Source organism: Chlorocebus sabaeus, chromosome 21, assembly GCF_047675955.1.
Source record: "Chlorocebus sabaeus isolate Y175 chromosome 21, mChlSab1.0.hap1, whole genome shotgun sequence".
Lineage (NCBI taxonomy): Eukaryota > Metazoa > Chordata > Mammalia > Primates > Cercopithecidae > Chlorocebus > Chlorocebus sabaeus.
Genome location: NC_132924.1, coordinates 30,753,348 through 30,774,895, shown reverse-complemented (window position 1 = coordinate 30,774,895; position 21,548 = coordinate 30,753,348). Strand labels below are relative to the sequence as shown.

Genomic DNA, 21,548 nt, shown 5'->3' with positions numbered 1-21,548 from the left:
ACCACTGCCACCTCAGTGGTTGGCACTGTGCCTGGCCCACAGGAAGTCTGTGCTAAATGCTCGTTGCTCAGGTGAATCATGAGAGCTGGGGAAGTGTGAAGAATGACTCCCAGATTTCCAATTTATCCAGGAGATGAATGTGGTATCATCTGTGGAGGTGGGACATGGCGGGGAGGGTGCAGATCCTGTGTCCAGTGTTGGAAAGACTGGGCTGGACATGTCTGTGAAGCCACTGGGGTCAATAGGCTGCTGGATGTATGGCTCTGGACCTCCGGAGAGATGTCCTATTTCAACCAACTGACATTGGATTCTTGATTTGGACCCAGGTTATAAAGGGTCAAGTCTGCTAAGAGGGCAGCCATTCAGAAGGTCTTGGCATGGTCCAACATTAGATGGGAGGATCTGGAAACTGGGAGCTACTCTAATTCTCCTTACTGAATTCTAATCTTGAAAGGTCCGTTCTGAGCCCTTCAGATGGTCATGGAAGCCAAGGTTCTTAGTAGCAAGCACAGCGAGCACAGGAGGGCTGGGTCTGTGCTCCACCTCCTGTGTAACATTGCACACTTCCCACCACAAGTTCAAATCCATGAGCAGTCTAGCTCAGCAAACACTCATGGAATGTCCACTGAATGCCAGGCCAGTGGGATGGGTGATGATGGCTGTGGTAGTGGCAGAGTAGTGGCAGTAGTAATAGCTATTGCTTAGAAGGTAGACTCACACCAAACACCATCCTAGGCATTATAACATTTAAACACACTTAATCTTCACAGCAACCCTATGTGACATTATTCTTCACATTTTACAGCTGGGAAAACTGAGGCAATAAAAAATTAAAAACAAGATCACAGTTAGTGAGTGGCAAGAAATGAAAAGAAAGACTATAGTCCCTTTGCTTAAAAAAGTTTAGAGGTGGCCAGGCACGGTGGCTCACGCTTGTAATCCCAGCACTTTGGGAGACTGAGGCGGGTGGATCACGAGGTCAGGAGATCATAGACCATCCTGGCTAACATAGTGAAATCCTATCTCTACTAAAAATACAAAAAATTAGCCTGGTGTGATGGCTGGCACCTGTAGTCCCAGCTTCTTGGGAGGCTGAGGCAGGAGAATCGCATGAACCCAGGAGGCAGAGCTTACCGTGAGCCGAGATTGCGCCACTGTACTCCAGCCTGGGTGACAGAGCAAGACTCCATCTCAAAAAAAAAAAAAAAAAAAATGGTTTAGAGGAATGGGGGCTATTTCCTTGGATTCTCTGTAAATAATGAGGATAAATATTGTCACTCCCATTGGACAGACAGGGAAACTGAGGTCCATAAAGGGGTTTCTGGTAAATGTAACATTTAGCTGCATGAATTCTCACTTCTTTTCTTTTGTCCTTCCCATCTTGTACACATTAAGATTAATCAAGCTTTCCCTGAAAGAGACTAAACTAATTTTAAGGAGACAGGTAGCTGATGGCCTGGCTGCAAGTCAGTGAATGGTAATGGAGAACCACTTCCAAGGATGACTTTCAGCATTCTGATGGAATTCACAGAGCTCGGCAGTTTAAAAGGTCCTTTACAGAACTTGACTCCATGAGATAGACAGCATCATCCCTGAGTCACGAATGGAAAAATGGAGAGTCTAAGAAGTTAAGTGACTTACCGGGATCCTAAGGCTGGCTGGTAGGTTGTAGAAGGGACATATATGTGAACACCAGCCTAGAGCTATCTGTCTGCACTCCTTCTTATTGCTTCTGTCTGTATCAGCAACTCCAAATCTAGGCGTCCAGATTTATTCCCACCTAGATCTTGCATTTTCCTGCTGGCACATTTTCCTTTTTCCTCACCCCACCTAGTGTCCGTTCTTTAGTGCTCTGACTGTGCTAAATTTTAATTGCTGTATGGATGAATCTGAATTTGTGCTAAAATGTTAATGGCCAGTAATGGCTCAAGGTATTTATTCTCCAGAGGTTTTCGCTATTTTTCTTCTTTTTTAAAAAAGTGATTAAAAACAATAACAAAAATCCTTCTTATGGGTCCTGCCCTTGGAGTTTTCAAAAATGGTTCCCATTCATTTATCTTATTTTCTTCTCAGATCCAGCCCTGTCCTTTTCTGTCTGTGGCCACTGCTCAGCCTTTCACCATCTGTCTTCTGTTTCATTAGGTTCCCAACTGATCTCCCTACCTCCAGTACATCCTCCACCCTGCAGCCCAAGAGATCCTGCTTAACATTCCTTGCCCTAAGCTCTTCCCTGGCTTTGCATCCTCCAAGAATAAATTCAATCTCTTGGCCTGGCATTCACGGCCATAACCTGGTCCTGCTCACCTTCTAACTGCTTTTCCTACCATGCTTCTTCTGGCACCTTATCCTCCAAACTGTCCATTGTTCTTCCTACACCTCACTCTGGGATGTGTCTCTGTGCAGTCAGCTGCCCATCCCTGAGTCACCCAATTCCAGGGGAAACTTTCCAAGATCTCCAAAGAGTCTTTCAAGTTCCTTTTACTTGATTGAGGTGACAGGAAGATTCCCTTCCTACCTGCCTTGCTTGGATGTCCCCAACAAATGTATCCTCAGAGGTTTTCACTTTCTAAAGTCCTCACTTTCTATTACCTGCAGGTAGGGGTGGGGGTAGGGGATAACATTGTTTAAACAGGTTTGAGGCCACTCTCTTTGCAAGTCTTTCATAGATAATATCTCAAGATAGTTCTCTAAGGGGTAAAGGGTGGGCAATGCTGAAAATGTGTGGGGGTGTTTTCAATGTCACAGTAACTGGGCAATGACACTACCATTTAGAACCAAAGTCAAGATGAAAGGTCTAGAATGCTAATCACGTAGGATGCTAAATGGTTTTTGTGGCAAAGAGCAGCCTACCAATAAAGAAGAAGTGTCCTGATGAACACATCTACAGTGCTGCCCTCCTTGAGAAGTGAACATGGGATCAGGTGGCAGAAGTATCAGAAAGGAGCAGGTGATTGGAGCTCTGAGAGAGACCATCCATCCTTCCCAGATAGAATTCCCTTGAACTTCTGGGAGTGAGCAGTTGTATCAGACCCAGTGTCTAAGGGGGAAGCCTCCAGCTCTGCTGTGCAGCCATATTAATGGGAAGAAGATAACTTCTTCCACCTTGGAGATGCTAAAAGGAGAAACAGGGAACACACAGACTCAGATTTGTTATTTGGATTGTTACAAAATTCCTCCTAAAAATTTCCCAACTCATGAAGGAAAAACAATGAGAGTAAAGAAAAGTTGAAAGACCCACGTGAGTATGTGGCTACTGCTGGGTTTAGGAACATTCATCTATAGCTCCGTCTCCATTTGTTAACATCATCAAAGTTTGCATCTCCACCTCCAACACCACCAGGGCCACCTCCCTCCAGGATCACTCACCCACCACCACAATCAGCATCTCCTCCAACATTGCTGATTCCATCCCCAAGACACTGTTCCCTGTGTCTTGACTCTGGGTCAAATAAACTGCCTGGTCCACCAATCTCCTTCTAGATACTCTTTCCCATATTGGGAAGAGCTCAGGGTTTGGAGTGGAACTGTTCCTGAAGCAGAAGACTCTCCTCCATCAGGAAGGGGATGAGTCAGCTTGCTGTGGGCTTTAACAGGGACTGCAGCTCAAGTCTTTGCAGCTGTAGGTTTCCATAAGCCAGCAAGTTTAGCGGGCTCCATTTGACCATTTTAAGGAAGTCCACTGGTCTTTTGAACTTTTTAAGATGAATCTTGTTTTCCGCGATCTGTGGGCTCATCTAAGCGTCATTGTTCAAGGAATCTGTAGTTGGGATCAGGGTTCTGCCCTGAGTTAGGGTTACAGGTCAGTCTGTGGCCAGAGCAGGAACTTGTTCTGAGGCTGGGATTAGAGGCCAAACTGGGATGGAGTCAGGATTGGGTGTCTGACCTGGGCGGAAGCTCTGGCTGGGGTTGAGTTAGTTCTTTGGGTAGAACTAGTGTCAAGGTCGTTAGTTGAACTTCTGTTGTACATCCAAAATTTCTTACAAAGTACCCCTATTTTATCCTGGGTCAATCTATTTCCTTGAGGAATTCCTCCATCCTCCAGCCCCCGTTGTCCCCACCCTACTTTTAGCCCTAAGTTTGCCAGGGCTCAAGGCACAGTCACACTCCTGCTCTGGGGTAGGGACTTCAGAACAAGGTGGAGAAACTTCTGAATCCAAAGCCCTCTGCTGCCTAAGCCCACAATTGGAGGAGGGGAGGGCATAGCCAAGGCCTAATGCCTGCCAGCCCTGGCAGCTGGATGAGCAGCTGTAATGGGATTAGGCCTGGCTATGCCCGCCTCCCTGCGTGCTGTCCCGAAGCCCTCCCTCTCTTCCTCCCCCAGCATTCTGATCAGGATTCAGCCCTCGGCTCTACCTACCCCGGCCAGGCCAGCCCCATTGTCCTCTCCTTCCCTGGTGCGGGTGCCTAGCAACACTCACAGGGGAGCTCTTTTCCCACCGCTATCCTGGCCCCTCACCCTGCCCCTCGGCTCTGAGCACACACAAGCACCACTTGCCTTTTTATCACCGCAAAAAAAGCCAGTGAAAGGAAGCCAGCTGGTTTCACCAGATTCTCCCAATGATCCAATTCCAAGTCTCTCTTCTGAAATTCTAGGCTTCCTTTCCAAGATTCCTGGGTCCTACTACCAGCAAGTCTCAGATTACCTTTGAAGATTAGAGAATTTCATTCTGGAATTCTCAAGTCCTGTCGTCCATTCTAGGACTCCATGAATTCTAGAATTCCAGGACTTTGTGATGTGGGTTTGTGACCTGGGTCTCAGACCATTTAATTGTATTCTGGAATTGAGTTATTGTGTTTCAGGAGAGTCTGTCATTCCAGAAATGGAGTCTGTGGCCATGAATCATGGTGAGAGGGATTAGGAGATGATGGGGACATGGGAGATGCATTTTTATTCTCTTTAAATTGCAGTTTCTGAGAACGAAGAGAAGAATGAACCTGCTATCTGGAGAAAGGGAAAGTGGGATTCATTCACCAACTCAACAAACACTGGTAGCTGCTCTAAGCACCTCTAAACACAGGGAACAGAGCACTGAGCAAAGAAGGACCCTGCCCTCAAGCAGCTCACATTCACTTAGGGGAGACAGATCTGAAACAAATAGACACTATGCAACATGTCAGATCTACGATGAAAAAGAGCAAACAATGAATAATTGATGCTATATTGTACTTATTCTGTGCTAGGCACTGTTCTAAATGCTTTACATGTATTCACTTATTTAAATCTTATATTAACATTAAAAGGTAGATGAGATGGTTCAATCCCACTGAATAGATGAAGGAACTGAAGCACAGCAGGTTAAGTAACTTGTCCAAATGGCAAAGCCAGGATTTGAACCCAATAATCTAGCTTCAAAATCTGTGTCCTAAAGCAGGGTTGAGGGGTGGAGAGTGATGGAAGGTGTAGCTTACACAGGGCAGGTAAGGACCTTCAAACAGGGTGTAGCTTACACAGGGCAAGTAAGGACCTTCAAACAGAGACTTAAAGAAGGTGAGGGTGTGATCTATATGGATATCCGGGGAAGGGAGGCAGGACAGACATGTTCCTCAGGGATTGAGCCAGGTTTCTTCTTCCAATAAGGCGGACCAGTGTTCTCTGTGTTGGGGGGCCAGAGGGAGGTTTTCCAGGGGGACCAGGTGGGAGGGGTAGGCTCAGAGAGATGCTTATTGCTGTGGGCATACCAAGACCCCTTTGCCGGCTCCAGTCAGATTCCTGTGTGTCCTCTCCTCCCTGGCCACTGAGGATGGATCCCCTCCTTAACAGATAAGTGTCCTCAGAACACAAAAGAAAGAGCTGAAAGAGACAATCCCTCATGACAGGACTAATCAGGCTGGCTAATTATGAGTAATTAGAAACACCTCTCCCCCGTGGGTGGCCCTGTCCCAGTGTGAAACCGACTGAGGAGTTAATTCCCCTCCGAAGGAAGTGGGGCTGGGCAGAGGCACGGGAGGGAGGATGCATCCAGGCGCCCCCGGCCCTCGCTGTATGCCTGGCCTCCTGACCCTGCACTCAGTCTGTCCTGCTGGCAGACACAGACTATGGCACATAGAAAAGGGATCATCTGAGACATTGGGGTGGAGCCGAGAGAGGGAGAGAGCGAGCAGCATCTTTGGATGAGTTGTTTCACCTCTCCAAGACTTGGTTTCTTTATCTGTAAACCTAGGATAATCATAATTCCTAATCACAGCTTTACAACAATCCAGGGAGACAAGCTAGCAAGATAGCATGGGGCCTTAGTAAATTGTAGTGCCTATCACTGTTTTGTTTTGTCATCTGTTGCTTTGGATGACTTAAAACAGTTCTTTCCCTTCTCTGGGCCTCAGTTTCCCCATCAAGGTACTATGGAGGTAGGGGTTGGTTACTCACTTGTTCAATCAATACATATTTCCTGAGCACTGACTTTACGCCCAGCACTGGAGGTGGAATAAGACTGACATGGGCTCTCGTATTCCAGGGAGCTTCTCAGGGAGCTTGGTCAATGGGTTGACCCCAGCTGTCACATTCCAGGCTAGAAGGTGGGGGGACTGTAGTAGACTGGCTTCTAAGGTCCCCAAGGTTCCTGCCCCCTAAAATACAAGCCCGTACAAGTCCTTCCTCTTGACTGTGGGCAGGACCTATAGATAAGATGGGGTTTTGATCTCCTGATCAGGCCAGTTATGTGGCAGAGGAGAACAGATTCTGCAGATGTTACTAAAAGCTCTAATGAGTTGTCTTCAAGTTTATCCAAAGAGAGATGATCCTGAGAGGACCTGAGCTAATTACATTAGCCCATTAGAAGAGGGCCTAGAGAATGCTTTTACACTGTTGGTGGGAGTGTAACTTTGTTCAACCACTGTGAAAGAGAGTGTGGTGATTCCTCAAGGATCTAGAACTAGAAATACCATTTGACCCAGCAATCCCATTGGTGGGTATATACTCAAATGATTATACATCATGCTGCTATAAAGACACATGCACATGTATGTTTATTGCGGCACTATTCACAATAGCAAAGACTTGGAACCAACTCAGATGTTCATCAATGATAGACTGGATTAAGAAAATGTGGCACATATACACCATGGAATACTATGCAGCCATACAAAAGGATGAGTTCATGTCCTTTGCAGGGACATGGATGAAGCTGGAAACCATCATTCTAAGCAAACTATCACAAAGACAGAAAACCAAACACCGCATGTTCTCACTCGTAGGTAAGAGTTGAACAATGAGAACACATGGACACAGGGCAGGGAGATTCACACACTGGGGCTTGTCGGGGGGTGGGGGGCTAGGGGAGGGATAGCGTTAGGAGAAATACCTAATGTACATGACGAGTTGATGGGTGCAGCAAACCAACACGGCACATGTAAACCTATGTAACAAACCTGCACATTGTGCACATGTACCCTAGAACTTAAAGTATAATAATAAAAAAAAAAAAAAGAAGAAGAGGGCCTAGAAATCCAGGATGGAGAAACAGTGGAGTCTCTCTCCCTTGGCCTTGACAAACCACACTGCTATGAGTGGAGAGAACCACGAGGTGGCAAATGGTAGGAACCCTCTAGAAGCTCAGGGCCTCAGTCCTACAACCACAAGGAAGAGAATTCTGCTAACAACCTTGGGAGGGGACCCCAAATCCTCAGATGAGACTCCAGGCCTGGCTCACTTTGACTATAGCATTATAAGACTTTGAGCAGCGGACCCTGACCCCTGGGAATGGTGGGATAAACAATGTGCGCTTGTTTAAACCACTGTTTCCTGCAACTTGTTATTGGACCCTTGATTGTATGCAAGGCCTTGGGCCAGCCCCATCCTGCCGGCTCACACTAACCTTCCCAGCCCCTGATTGAGGGCTAGAGCCCTGGGTGCCTCAATGAATTTCTCGCAGGCAGTCCTCCCATCACCTGTAGCAAAAGATTGTTTCATCAACTGCCAACCTGTTCCCAAAGTTGCTCATCAAAGATTGTTCTATTTGCCCTACTTTTAATATAATTATCAGCATTATTTGCATGACACCAAGTCAGGGCTCAGCCTGTCACAGGCCCCATATTATACTGAGCTGCTTTTCTGGGAAAGGCTGTATCCCTGCCTCATGCAGGCTGCTTCCTCCCACACAAATTATCTGTAATTTCCACACCTCCATACTTGCTGTGGCCCTGCGTTAAAGCCAGGACTTGTGTGGGGCTGGAGCACACTGTTATTTTCAAAGCAGTCAAGCCAGGCTCCAGGAAGCTATAGGAACATCAGGTGGGACCTAGATTGACTGCAGCACCTGCAAGGGGGGACAGGCAGAGCGGGTACAGGTGTTCACTCCAAGAGTAGCCAGACCCAGACCACTGAGGACAGCAAATGTGCAGAGGGCAGGGCATGTGCAATGTGGCTCCTGAACACACATGATATGGCCTATTTGTAAGATACTCATGAAGGTCCCTTCTGCAGTCAAAGAATACTATGCACAAATGCCAGGGTGTGCAGAAGATGGAGGAGAGGATAGGGGTAGAGATAAGAAAAGGAAGTCCTGTGGATAGAGGTTTGGAAGTGAGAATGGAAATATTTCATTCTCCTTCAACCAGGGGCCCTGGAGGGTACTCAGCTCCCATGTGTAAAGAGCTGTGTCTCCAGGAGGAGACTACAGTAGGTGAATGGAAAGTGTCACTCACTGTCTGACAAGAATTGCCTGACAGTGATGAAGCTATGCCTCTGTAGACAGGCCTGCTGCCTGCCTGAGAGTCTGCAGGAGAGGGAATATCTCTATCTTGGTAGAAAAGATGTGCTTTTCTATTCCAGATCTGTGGATGGCGTGTGTGTGTGTGCGTGTGCACACGCCTGCACATCTGAGTACATGCACATACTTGGACCGTATGTGAATGCACCTCTGGGCATACATATTAAATGGAAATGCACGTGTGTATGTGTGCACAGTGTACTCAGGTGTAGCAATAAGTATGTATATTTGAGCATATGCTCATCTGGGGGTAAGGGTGCATTTGGATATTTATGTACACAAAGGACAGAGACTCAGGGCACTTGACTCTTCACATATGTCTCTTGCTATTGCCCCAGGTTTCAAGAAATTACTTCTTCCACCCATCCCACCCCCAACACACCCACACTTTCCAACTCCCTAGAGGCATGTCTTCCCTTCTAAGGTCACGATTCTGGGGATAGAGCACAGGACTAAAAGCCCAGAGACCTGGTGTGTTGGCCCAGCTCTGCCACTAGTTAGCCCCATAACAGAACAAACCATTTCTGTTTCCTGAGCCTCATTTTCTTCATCTGTGAAAGGGGGTGCTAAATGGCCAAGCCGGCACTTAGCATTTAGGGCCCAAGTCTTTTGTCCCCTGGCCCCACCTGCCCCCACTCCCAACAGCCCTTTTCCCCTTGCTCGTCTTCACCCATTGCTGTGTCCTGTGGTGGGTGGCAGACAGAGAGGACTCAGGCCTAATCTCTAAGGAGCTCCCAGGCATCTCTGAACATGGGTATCCCCTTGACTCCTCCTTGACTCCAGGCTTTTTGTGAGGCAGCTTCAAGGATTTCTAGAGCTCTTGGAACACAGTTTGAAAATCATGGATCTAAGCAATCTAACCTTCATTCCCTTGGTTTCTCAGAGGATTCCAAGAGTCCTGGGGACCAGGGTCCATGGGGTGACTGAAAAGGCTCTAGATGGCATGGGTTCATCTGATGAGGATGCTACCTCCTGGCTCCTCTATGAGACATCAGGGGAAAGGAGTGTACCTGGCCTTCTGGGCTGCTTCTAGGGTGGGGGGCCTCCCAGGGGAACTCAACCCTGCCACTGGAATGTCTCTGGAGCCTGTGTGTTCAGGGACAAAGGGCCTTAGCGGGGCAATGGGAATGGCTTACCCAACTTCGGGGGGCTAAGCTTTCCAAGGCCTCTCTGTTGCCTGCTCTGTTCTGTTGCTGATGCTTCCAGGCCTTCCAGGGAGCACTCCCTGAGGCACCTGGGGCTCCTCAGTGTCTCTCTGGCCATCTGATCCCATTGCAGATGTAGCAGACCAGACAGCATTCTCAATGGAGCTTTCCCAGAGACAGAAACACTATTTCACAGTCTGGCATTCAAGGCTCACAGCATTCCCCAAACAGGGATTAAATGGGCCAATGCACAAAAAGCAGTTGCTTCCCAGCCTTTCCATACCCTGGTGCCTGTGGAAAATGAAAACATTTATATGTCTCCTGAGGAAAGTGGAAAAGGCTGCTTATGGCTGCCCAGCAGGCTGAGGGACCAGCATCTCAGCACACTTCTAACCTGTTCTGGACATATGAGCATGCTATCTTGGGATGCTTGCCCACAAAGCATTAGCAGAGGGCTGACGACAGGGGTTCCTAACTAACCGTGGCTGCACATTAGCATCCCCTGGGGAGTCATAAAAAACTCTTTTGCCCAGGCCTCACCATGGACCAATTGTCTAATTATCTTGGGTGGTGAGGTGGGGTGTAGGTACTTTTTAAAAGCTCCCTGGGGGGGAGTCTGTAGCGCCCGGAAGGTTGACAAGCATTGGCGCAAGACATGGTGAGCATTCGGTCGATGCCAGCTGTCTACAATAAAGCACCTGTGTCCTTGTGTGTGCTGTTCTTGTCTGAGCAGCGTAAAAGCTGGAGTGGGGTGGGGTGGAGTGGGGTGGGCTGGGGTGGGGGCCCTGTAGTTAGGGAGGAAACTGCTGCTCAGGAGAGATGAATGCTGGGTAGGGTGGCCTGGCATCCATCTCCCTCAGCCATGTCTCAGAAAATTGAATTAAAACCCATATTTTTCAGCTGCTGCCCGCCTGGCTGGCTGGCTGGCTGGCTTGTGGAAGGGAGTGAGGCAGTGAGCACCTCAAGGCAGGGAAAAGCTGGTGAGGGGGCCCCCCAGCCTCCCTCCCTAGGAAAGAGAAGGTAGCTCAAGGGGTCCTCTGAGAGAAGACTTCCCAGGGGTGGTCCCTTGGCCTCAGGTCTTCCCAAAGCCAGGCAGGTAGGGGTAGGGTGGGAGTGGTAGGCTGGCTGGCTTACAAGGTCAGGGCTAGATCTGGAGGTGAAGTTGATTTTTTTGGGGTGATTGGGTGGAGAGGCAGAGAAAAGGAGCCTGTCCCTGGGGAGGCCTAATCTCGGGGAACAGAATTGGCGTAGCTCCTCTTCCAAGGTTATTTGGAGAGACTACAGTGGATGCCTGAGACAGGTGGAGAGCAGTGCAGGACATGAAAGCCTGAGTGGCTTCCAGAATTAAGGGGGTGGAAAGAGCTCACAAGGTAGAACAACACTAAGTTGGGCAGCAGGATAAGGTTTCTGATAAGAAAGTTGCCTGTGTGTCCTCGGGCTAGTCTTGTTGCCCCTCTGGGCTAAGGCACCCCACGCATAGAGAAGGAGACTAGACAACCCTCCTGGATCCCATCTCTAATGTGTGTTCTATGCCTCACCCAGGCTGATGCTACTCGCGGGGCTGGAATTAGAATCGAAGTCTACGACGGCTGCTAGCCTACATGGCATCTTTAAGAGCTTTAGAGAGGTGCTGCCTCCAGGTGGATCCACTAGAAAAAAGTGCCCCTTTTGGGTAGATGCGGGCATGCCTGGTTTGGTGGGCAGTAGGTAGAGTAGGATCTGGATTTCCAGCCCCACTGGCCCCTTCCAGGGGATCTGGAACCCACAGTGGAAACTGAAGAACCGAGAGTATGGAAAGGGAATAAATCTGGAACTGAATGCTGAACTTCAGAGTAGGGGGGCCTCTATCTGGAAGTCTGGGCATCCACATTCCCAGGATGGGCTGGTCTGCCATAGACGACCTTGATCTCCACCCTTCCTCTCACTCCCAGGCCCTCTACATCCTGCATTCTGAGTCCCTCTTGACTCTGAGACTCCTGGCAGCCTCCTTTCCCTCACACTTAGTTTCACAGTTTACAGAAAGCTTTTACACATAGCATCTCATTTGATCTTCACAACACCAGAGTTGGAGGCAGATGAAGAAATCAGCTCTCAGGGGTTAGGGCAACAAGCTAAGAAGGGGTTAGCCAGGATTAGAGGGAGGTCCTGTCTGTGTCTGATTTTAGCACAGCACCTGGACCTTTTCTTTCCGTTATTTCTTCTCTCCATTCTCTTCATTCTTTCTTGATATAGATAAGACTGATATTCTCCTCCACCAGGAAGCTTTCCTGGACTGAAAGGAATATAAGACAATCAGACTACCAGCGTGTTGTGTCAATGGGGGTCAGTGGCCAGTGGCCATTGGTCAGTAAAGAGAAACATGGACCTAGGAACCTCCACGTGTCTTTCTGGGACCTCAGATTGCTTCTTTCAAGTTTCCATATGGATTCCTCTCCATCCACAGGTCCTTTCCTCTTTGGTAGACTGGGGACCCCAAAGGAAGGCTCAGGGTTCTCCCTCCTCCTTCCCCCTCCTTGAGGCCTCCTCGACAAGGTGGCCATACCTAGAACTTGGGCCCAAAGGGAAGCTGAGTGAGAATTTACTCGAATGGGCAAGAATAGAGCCTGGCTGCAGAACTGAGATGCTCTAAGAGACTGATGCCTGAGGCAGGGACCAAAAACTGAGGGCAGAGGCAGCCAGGAGCAGCTGTGGGATGGGGGCTAGGGTGGGGTGGGCAGAGGGTGAGAACTTGCCTGGGAATGGGTAGCTAACTACTCTCAGCTAAGGTTTGGCTCACTGCCAACCCGCTAGGCCACCTTTATCTGTGTAGTTCTCCTTATTAAGCTATTTCTACTAGGAGGAGTTTGGACAGGACTGTAATAACAGTAGCAATAGTAATTTATTCAGCATCGGCGAATCAATGATACCAGGGAGAAACTACTGTGGAGTGAGTGCACCATTTTTATTTACTGCTGCTGTGAAGAGTCCTGGGAGCCAGTACTACTGTTCCCTTGTGCAGATGAAGAAGCTGAAGCTCAGAGAGGCTGAGCCACTTACCCAAGCTCACAGAGCTGTGGCACAGCTGGGACTGGAGCCAGGCAGTCTGATATTTTAAGTTGCCTCTGTCCTGTAAGCACCACCATCCCCTTTCTGGTCGTTCTCCCGCGGGGGTAGGGGGGAGGGTCACATTTGAGTACATCGCGACAGGCACCCCAAAACTAGCCGACCCTCCCAGACCTGGGCGGTAGGGGCAAAGAAGAGCCCAAGGAGGGTCTGAGACTTGCCTGGTAAGGAAGTCTTCTTGGAGGAGGGGGAAGACAGGCTCTGATACACAGGAAATCTTGAGGACCTAGGGAGAAGAAAGAAGGCTTTCTAGTCCTGGCTGTGATAGAGGGAGTGGAAAGAGGATGGTAAGCCCAGGAGGCCCAGAGATAGAGGAGACGGGGATGACAGGCTGCTGAGGCCTCCACCTCAGCGCCCCCGACTCCCGCCACTGGGATTTCCCGCCGCAGCTCCTGCTCAGGTCTGTGCTGCTGGTGGGGTGAGGTTGAGCAGCCCGGCGCCCCCACCGCGCCCCCCACACGGCCCCTTACCGCGCCCCGCACCGCACAACCCTCGGCCTAACCCCGCCCCCGGGCGCTCATTGGCGTGCAGCACCCCCTCCCCAGACTGCGAAGTGTGCAGCGGGAGGCGGTGGTCCGTCGCCTCCCTCCAGCGCCCGGCCTGGCTTCGCGGCGGAGGCGGCGCCTCTCCTGCAGGACTGAGCTGAGCTGGGCTGCCGTGCCGCGCCGCGCGGGGCGGGCGAAGTGGGGCGCTGCGCTCGGCCCCGGGCGGGGACTAACGGCGGCGGCGGCGGCTCCGGGCGAGCGTGGTCCCCGCTTGCGCACACGCACACGCCACCGCGCAGGGACATACGGACCCCGGCCGCCCGCGGCCACACAGGTGCGGAGACCCGGCTCGGCGCGCTCTCCTCGGCGCACACGCTCCCCATCCCCGCGCCGCGCGGGCCGCGGACTCGCAGGCTGCGCGTCCTTTGCGGAGTCTGCCGCTGCCCCACGGACAGGCCCCGCAGTGAGCAGGTAAGGGTCGCCCTGCCGCGGCTGCCCCTCCATGCCTCAGCTGTCTTCCCCCGGCTCCAGAACCTTCGCCCAGCCGGGACCTCGGATCCCCTCCTCTGGCTTGGCGGTCTCCTCCAGCCGCGACCTCCACCGACGGAGAGCCGGCGAGGGCAGGCGCCAGGCAAGCCTCCCATATCCGAAATGAAGCCCCCTCCCGCCTGTGCGCCCTTCCTGCGCGTCAGGAGGACACCCCCCAACCCAAGTGTCTGGCGCTGCGCTCGGGGCGGTCGATGGCCGCAGCCTGCCGGGGTAGGGGTCGGCCTAGCTATCTCGCGCCCCTCCTGCTGCGGAGAAGGGAGACCAGGGGCAGGGAAGCCATGAGGCCGGAGGGACCCGGAGTGACATGCCGTCCTACCCCTAGGCGGACGGACGCACCTACGCGGATCGGGAAGTCAGGGCTAGAAAGTCCCCCGGGGCTAGGTACTGCAGTCCGCACGGGGCTTGAGGGGTGGGCAAGCAATGTGCTAGGTAGGGGTTGGGATAGGGGCCAGTGTAGAATGCCCCTCTGTGGTGACACATTCGGGATTGTTCAAAAGAGCGTCGTCTCGGTTTCCTGTGGCGCCGAGGGGCTGGGGTTGGGGATGCTAAGGATTCGGTGGTCCCAGAAGAAACGCCCTGCGGGGTCTGTGGGGAAACGACCCTGGCCTTCCCAGGCTGAAGTGGGCCCACCCAGACCCCTGCCGGCCGCTTTAAAGGCAGAGGCTCCTGCGGCAGCTGCGGGGAGGGGGAGGCCACATTCTCGGCGGGACCTTGGCAGGTTAGGGGGTTCAAAAGGAACAGGGGAGCCAATGGATGCAGCTAGACCCTCAGGAGGGAACCCAGCCGGAAGCCGACTGCATTTCACGTGGAGCTGAGGAGCGGAGCCTCACCTCTGGATGGAGCTCAGCCCCCTTTTGGAAGATGCTGGGGGTGGGGAGTGGACACCTGCTAATTCTTCCGACCGTTTCTATGTTTTTGGGTGCAGGTGCGTCAGACTCCCTATATCTTCCCTAGCCTTACAAGGTCCCACAAAGCCCCCCTGGCCCTCTCCAAAGACACAGCATTTGGCTTTTCCCATGAGAGGCCCTGGGGAGACGCTGGGGGATGGGAAGGGGCTGGACGCAGCATGTGGGGGGCAACTTGCCCTGGGACTGCAGCTGGCCTGAGACAGACAAGCATCCTGAAGGTCAGGGTAGAAGCTTTGAGTGGCAGTAGGATTCCCAAGAAGATGGAAAACTATGTTTGAGCCTTTGGGGGCAGGGGCAGCAGGGCACCCAGGTTTTATCAGGAGACCCCAGTTAAATGAGTTTGGTGCTGGGTACAAGTAGGACTGGTGGAGTCCCCAGTCCTAAGCTAAGTTCTGCTCCTCACTGACCTTGGGGAGGGCAGGCAGAGGCACCAGCTTGGACACAAGCCGAAATCTGAACATACAAATTGGAGATGGAACACGCTGAGCAGGCCCTGGGCCAGATTTTCCAACCAATCCATCAACAAGTGTGTGTGGGGTGACAATGGAGGCGGGCCCGGTCCTTTTCCTCTTTGGCCATGGGTGATTCATGGGTGGTTGGGTGTCTGAAGCAAGACTCCCAAAAGTCTGTTTGCTACCATGTGTGGTGAGGGGAGGTGTCTGTGGGGAGCCTCGGAAAGGATCCCTCTCCTGCACTGGGACTGATCTAGGCTAAGCGGTGCATTAAGTGCTGTTTTGTATAAGGTTCAGGCTGGCAGGGGATTGATTGGAGAAACACTTTGGGAGCCATGCTGTTTCACATGGCCACCTCTGTTGTGCATCAGCTTTGGGACACTCCCTCAATTTGTGTCGAATAAATAAATACACACATGGGAGTTTATAGTATATGTGGCTGAGAGGCTAAGAAAGCCAAGGCCACAGGGTGGCTTTTCTCCCGGGGACAGGGCTTAGGTTGGAGCATCCCAGGTTGCCGCCCTCCCAGGGACAAGCATTTCATTGACCTGGGGCTGGCACTGATTAAGTAGAGGACATCTTGTGCTGTCTGCCACAGGGCAGAACCAAGATGTGCCAAGTGCAGAGCCGGAGTTTAGCTCGGTGCCAGGCAGGCCTTGCTTGCCTGAGACCCACCCACCATGGGGCTGACACTGGAGGTGACAATGAGTTTCCTGTCCTGGTCAGGTTTGTGAGCAGGGTCCTGATGCCCCAGACAGGGGCTGCCAAGTGGTTTTCCACCCTGGAAGGCCTAGAGGCCTCAGAGACCCTCAGCCTTCCCTGAGGAGAGGAATCTAAGATTCCAGGGTCTGAATGAATTGGGCTTAGTGGTCCAGCCGCCTGGCAAGATGGAGATTGGAAACGCCTCAGCTGCAACGTGTTTGCACCGAGCTCTGGATGCCGTCAGAGGCAAACGGTGACAGCCACCCCCACAGTGACACACAGAGAGGGAGTGACACACAGCTAGGAAGGCATATAGGCTCTCTATGATACCTGCCAGAGAGCTGGGGTACAATAGTGACAAGCAGCACCAGAAAGACAAATGGATGTTGAGACACACCCTCTCACACAGATCTGGGCACACCCAGGGACTCAGAGATATTTGCCCAAAGAAGATCACAAAGGTCTTCGTTAGTAAAAGTCCAGCTGCATATTGAATTGAAGGGAGGAAAGTATGTGTGTGTGTGTGTGTGCACGTGCACATGTGTGCGTGTGTTGCATGAGCCTAGAACAAGGGTAGGCAACCTTTTTCTGTAAAGTGCCAGATAGCAATTATTTTACGCTTGTGTCCATATACAACTGCTTAATTCTACTGTGTAGCCTACTGCAGCCTTAGATGATATGTAAACAAGTGAGCATGGCTCTGTTCTGATAAACTTTATTTATGGACACTGAAATTTGAATTTCATACGTTTTGCCTGTGTCGTGAAATATGATTCTTTTAATTCTTTCCAACCATTTAGAAATGTTTAAAGCATTCCTGGCTCACTGGCCGTACAAAAATAGGCTACAAGCTGGATCTGACTGGCTGGAAGGGGTTGCCAGCTCCTGGGTTGTAAGGTTAGGAAAGAGAAATGGTCAGAGAGGTTGACGAAGGGAGGGACTTAGCGCTGATAGCTGGAGATGCCTGATGGTACCTTGGATGCTTCGCTCCGTTCTCCGTGGAGCTCAGAGTGCCCGTCTGTTTAATGGGTCAGGCCCAGGAGAGGCTCCCTGCCTAGCCTCAGCACCCTCCACCAGATTGGCCTCTGCTTTGTCCCTGTGATCGATTCCCCCACTCTAAAGACACCTGGAGACAGCATTCAGGACTGAAAAACTGACTGCTGTCACTTGAGCTTGCCAAACAGTTCCTGAGCCCCCTTTACCATTCACCCTTTGTGTCCAAGTCTGTGCCCATGCCCACAGGTGGGGAAGCCACACGGAAACCTGGGCATGCCCCTTTTTTCTAGACAAGACTCAAAACTCACAATGAACCCGACGAGACCTGAAACAGCTCAGAGCAGAGGGGCTCCTTATCTCAGGGCTGAGGCTTCTCAGTGGAGGAGGGCAAGGTCATAAAGGGCAGGTGGCAGGTGCTGCCTGAGTGGGCTTCCTGGAGGTGGTGTTGGGGGTTTGGGTTGACCTTGGAGGATAGCTGGACCCTTATCCCAGCTCTCCACAGACTCCATGCATTGCCTTAGCTGCCCTCATCTTTTCCTCCTGATCAATGGGCACTGCAGAGGGTTGACTGAGACAAACATATGTGTGTGTGTGTGTGTGTGTGTGTGTATCCTTCCTAGGCACCTCTGAACTTCCCAGCCACTGATCTGAGGCTTGTGGGCTTGTGTAGTGAACCAGGTCCTGCCTTGTGTTTCTTCCTTTCTCTACTGCCTCTTCCTGAAATTTCCTTCCTGCCACCTGTGGTGGGGATGGGCCAAGGAGACACTCCTGTCTGATTTTTCCGTGTCTCTGGATTCAGTCCCCCACTTTCCATCCCAACCGCCTTCCTGCTCAGCTTAGTACCCCATCACCTCTACCCTAGATCCAGAAAAGGGCCTCAGGGTACATTTCTGCCTGCACTTTCCCCCCTTGTCTTTGCTCCCCAGCCTTTGAAGGGATATTTTCTAAATGAGAAGCTGATCACTCCACTCCCTTGCTTAGAACTCTTCATTGCCCCACCCCTGTCCAGTGGAACAACCCTCCAGCTTCCACAGACTGGCACCAGCCCTCCACCCTCTCATCCACCTCACCAACTCCTGATGTCTTGTTGTGCTGCTTGACACCCTGGAATCACCTTCCCAAATCCATCCAGGGGGCACTCATCCAAGTTTTCTGGGCACTCGTGTGTCTTGCCTGTGCCAGGTGCTGTGGGCACACGCACATCAGAGCTGGGCTCATGCTCGCTTAGGAGAGACTGAAGCTTAACCAGGGTCTGCACAAAGGGAAAGGCTCTCAGTGCAGAGCTACTCCTCCCCAAGCCATACCCCCTGCCTGGTAGGTGCTCAGTGAATACTGTCCACAAGCTTGTGCCTCTCTCTGGCCAGGCTTTCTCTTTCCCTTCCTCCCCTCTCTCCTCCTCTCATTCCCTCAATCCTTTCCCTTCCTACTTCCCTCTTCTCCCCACATTTATCTTCTGCCTTCTTCCTCCCCCTCCTCTTACCTGGCCCAGGGGGTGCACTCCCTGACACTCCAGGTCAGGAAAGGTCCCTGCACTATCCAGTATGGAAGAGGACTCCTCACAGGACCCTGGGAAGGACTCTGCAGCATGACCTTGGGGAAGTTTCCTGGTCTCCTAGGGCCTCAGAGCCTCACCAGTGAGATGGGATGATACTGCCAACGTTCATGAGTGCCCCAGCCTGGCTCTTCCCTGCCTTGGACCTGGTTCCCCACCCAAGCTTGTACAAAATGCAGGGTACGAGTGAGATCATCACTGGGGCCCATCTGGTGGCCTGACTCCTGTCACCTTGTCACGCCTGCCGTTGTCAGGAGGCCCCTGGCCCAGGAGTTTGTCTGTGCCCTTTATCTGCTGTGGTCTTCTTGAGGAGGAAGGAGGTTCTAAAGGGTTTCCCCTCCTTCCCTGCAGCAGCTTCTGTCCCTCCCTTTGAGGGGTGAGTGGGAGGGGGGTAGTGTTTCATCTTTCAGCCTTCTCTCCCTTGTTCCTGGCCCTAGGAGGGAGAGGAGGAAGTAGGGGCGGTCCAGCTCCCCTGTCATGAGTAAAGGGAGCATGGGGAGAGCAGGGGAGGTGAGTGATGTACTTAGCCTGGCCATCTCCTTTCTGGTATCCAGGCCTGTCCTGCCCTGTAATGGGGAGGGATGCTGAGTGGCCAGAAGATTCCAGTAGGTGGTGGCACAGATGGCCCCAGCCCCATGAGGGGCAGATGAGAGTCCCAGGGCTGTGTGGCCCAAAAAAGAGGTGGGGTAGGCTGTCCACACACGCCTGTGTGGGCTCATGTGAGGCAGAGGAACCTGTGCCTCTGTGTGGGCTGGTTGGGAAGGGCACAGGGACATCAGAGCTTCCCACTGTGGGCCTGGGCCAGACGCTGGAGTGGGGCAAGTGCCCATCTCAAGAGCAGAGTTGCCTTCAGCCAGGGGAAGCAGAAGGGCTCTGCTGGGCTTTGGACAGTACAGGGATGGCTGGAGGGTCTCTGAGTCCCCTCTGCACAGAGATGTGGAAAGTCTGCTAGCCCAGTGAGTCACCGCTCGCTCCCGTGTGCTGACTGATGACGCCATCCTCTGTGTGCAGGGGCCACCGCTGCCTGGTGCAGCAACTCAGAGGAGGACATGGCTGCTATAGTCAGTTTAACTCCAGTTTGGTGGCTGGACTTACGAAGCCTGAGGAGGAAGGGGGAATGCTATGCTATTGGGATCCCCCTGAATTCCCTTACAGACCAGGTATCTGCCACACATCCCATTCCTGCCAGGCAAGCCTCCAGGCTCTATATTGTGTGACCTTGGAAAGTGTGTCACCTTCTCTGGCCTCAGTTTCCCCATCTGCACGTTGGGAGGTGGGCTTTAAAGTCTATTTCAGGTCTGAAATGTTGTATCTGTCACAAACTCTTCCTAAGGAGGAAACTAGATATAGATATGTAAATGGGTGTAGTGGCGGGCCTGACCAGCCCCTGGAGGTGTGTGTGGGGGTCCCTACTAGGGTACCAGTGGACTCTGAACTGATCTTCCTTTGACCAGTAAGAGAGGGCAGTGGAAGCATAGGGATGGAGTGCACCAACTTTGGAGCCAGACTGCTTGGGTTTACTTCCCAGCTCTACCAGGGACTTGCTGTGTGATTTTGGGGAAGTTGCTTACCCTCTCTGTGTGTCAGTCACCTCTGCTATAGAATGAGCTAATGCTAGTAACTATTTCAGGCAAGTTAAATGAGTTAACACATGTTTATTGCTTGGAAGAGTGTCTGGCACATACTGAGTATTTAATAAATGTTAGCCATTAGTAAATAAAATCACAGGAGGCCTGCTGTTCCCATTTTGAATGTTACACGGTGCTGTGGGGGTGGAGGTGACAGCAAGAGGGTGCAAAAAGTCTGAACACAAAGTGGTGAGATAATAATAATAATTAACACATGTATAGCCCTTACTGAGTGCCAGGCTATAGTACATACTCTATAGTTTATTTGTATAAATTTGCTGATGCCTCACTGTAACATCTGTGACACAGACATTAATATTATTCCCATTTTACAGATGATAAAAAGAAGGCACAGAGAAGTTAAGCTGTTTTTCCAAGCTCCTAGGGCAAAAACTTCTGGCAAAATGGTCCGAAGTCTGTTATACTAAATGCCAGGAGGTAACTTTAATCATCCTTAAAAACTATCTGCCCCAACAGATCCTGGACCCAAGAGAGAGAGCCAGGGAATATGAGGTGACCCGTTTTCCCATCCTGAGCCACTTTTGCGGCTCGGTTGAAATCCATCCTCAGGGAGGGGAGAGTTCAACCCTGGGCTGCAGTCGTGGGGCCTGGCCTGTCCCTTGAGGGTGTCACTAGAAGCTTGGGAGAGTCCGGAGGAGGAGGAGTCACTGGCAGGGCTGGGGTGGCCAACAAGTGAGGGGACGCATCTCAGAGGGACACTGCAGAGAAGCACTTGGTTTGGGGCAGGCGGCCTAAGTCTGTAAACTCTGAGCGTTGTTCAGCGGGCGGCAGTGCAGCGTTGCAGTGGGGGCAGAAGTGCCTGAAAGGATTACCACCCAGAGAGGGGAGAGGCTGTGGGAGCTGATCCCTGAGGTCCCCAGCCGAGTCAAGTCCTCGGATCTCCCAGGTTCTCTCTCTCCTCCTCTTTGCTGGCAGGGGCGTCTGTGTCCAGTTGGGCAGTGGGTGGACTGTAATGGGTGTGGGGACCAAGAGAAGGTAACAGTGGGAATCAAGAACCCTGGGTCTAGTTCCAGAGGAGGCGCCCTAGTCACTGACCCAGCGGGGTCACTGGAGGCGCCTTGGGTCACTGGGCTGGGGGCACACCTGTCTCCTGGTAAACAGCCTGGTGATGAAGCAGAGGACTGGGGGTGGGTCGGGGCTAGGGCCTCTGATGGAGCTTGTCTTCAGTCCACTGCAGCTATAGCTGAGGAGCTGCCTTTCCCACAGCACGGGCGAGGCCCCTGCAAGTCTGGGCATCCCTGCATGTGTGCATGCATGTACACACGTGTGTATGTGTGTGTCGTGCCTATACCTGCACCCATAT

The 21,548-nt window shown here is 51.8% G+C and overlaps 1 protein-coding gene across 6 annotated transcripts in view; it reads left to right on the top strand.

The window, feature by feature from the left end:
* Window positions 1-13,488: 13,488 nt before the first annotated feature.
* The window catches only part of ADCYAP1R1 (ADCYAP receptor type I), a 59,341-nt gene continuing 51,281 nt past the window's right edge, over window positions 13,489-21,548 (top strand). For 2 of the 6 annotated variants that reach the window (XM_038004795.2, XM_038004794.2), the window contains exon 1: window positions 13,493-13,908. The gene's annotated coding sequence lies outside the window, so the exon portion shown is untranslated. Of the gene's footprint in view, window positions 13,909-21,548 lie in introns of all 6 variants that reach the window. The other 4 variants (XM_073008997.1, XM_007981692.3, XM_007981694.3 and 1 more) reach the window with 4 other exon arrangements.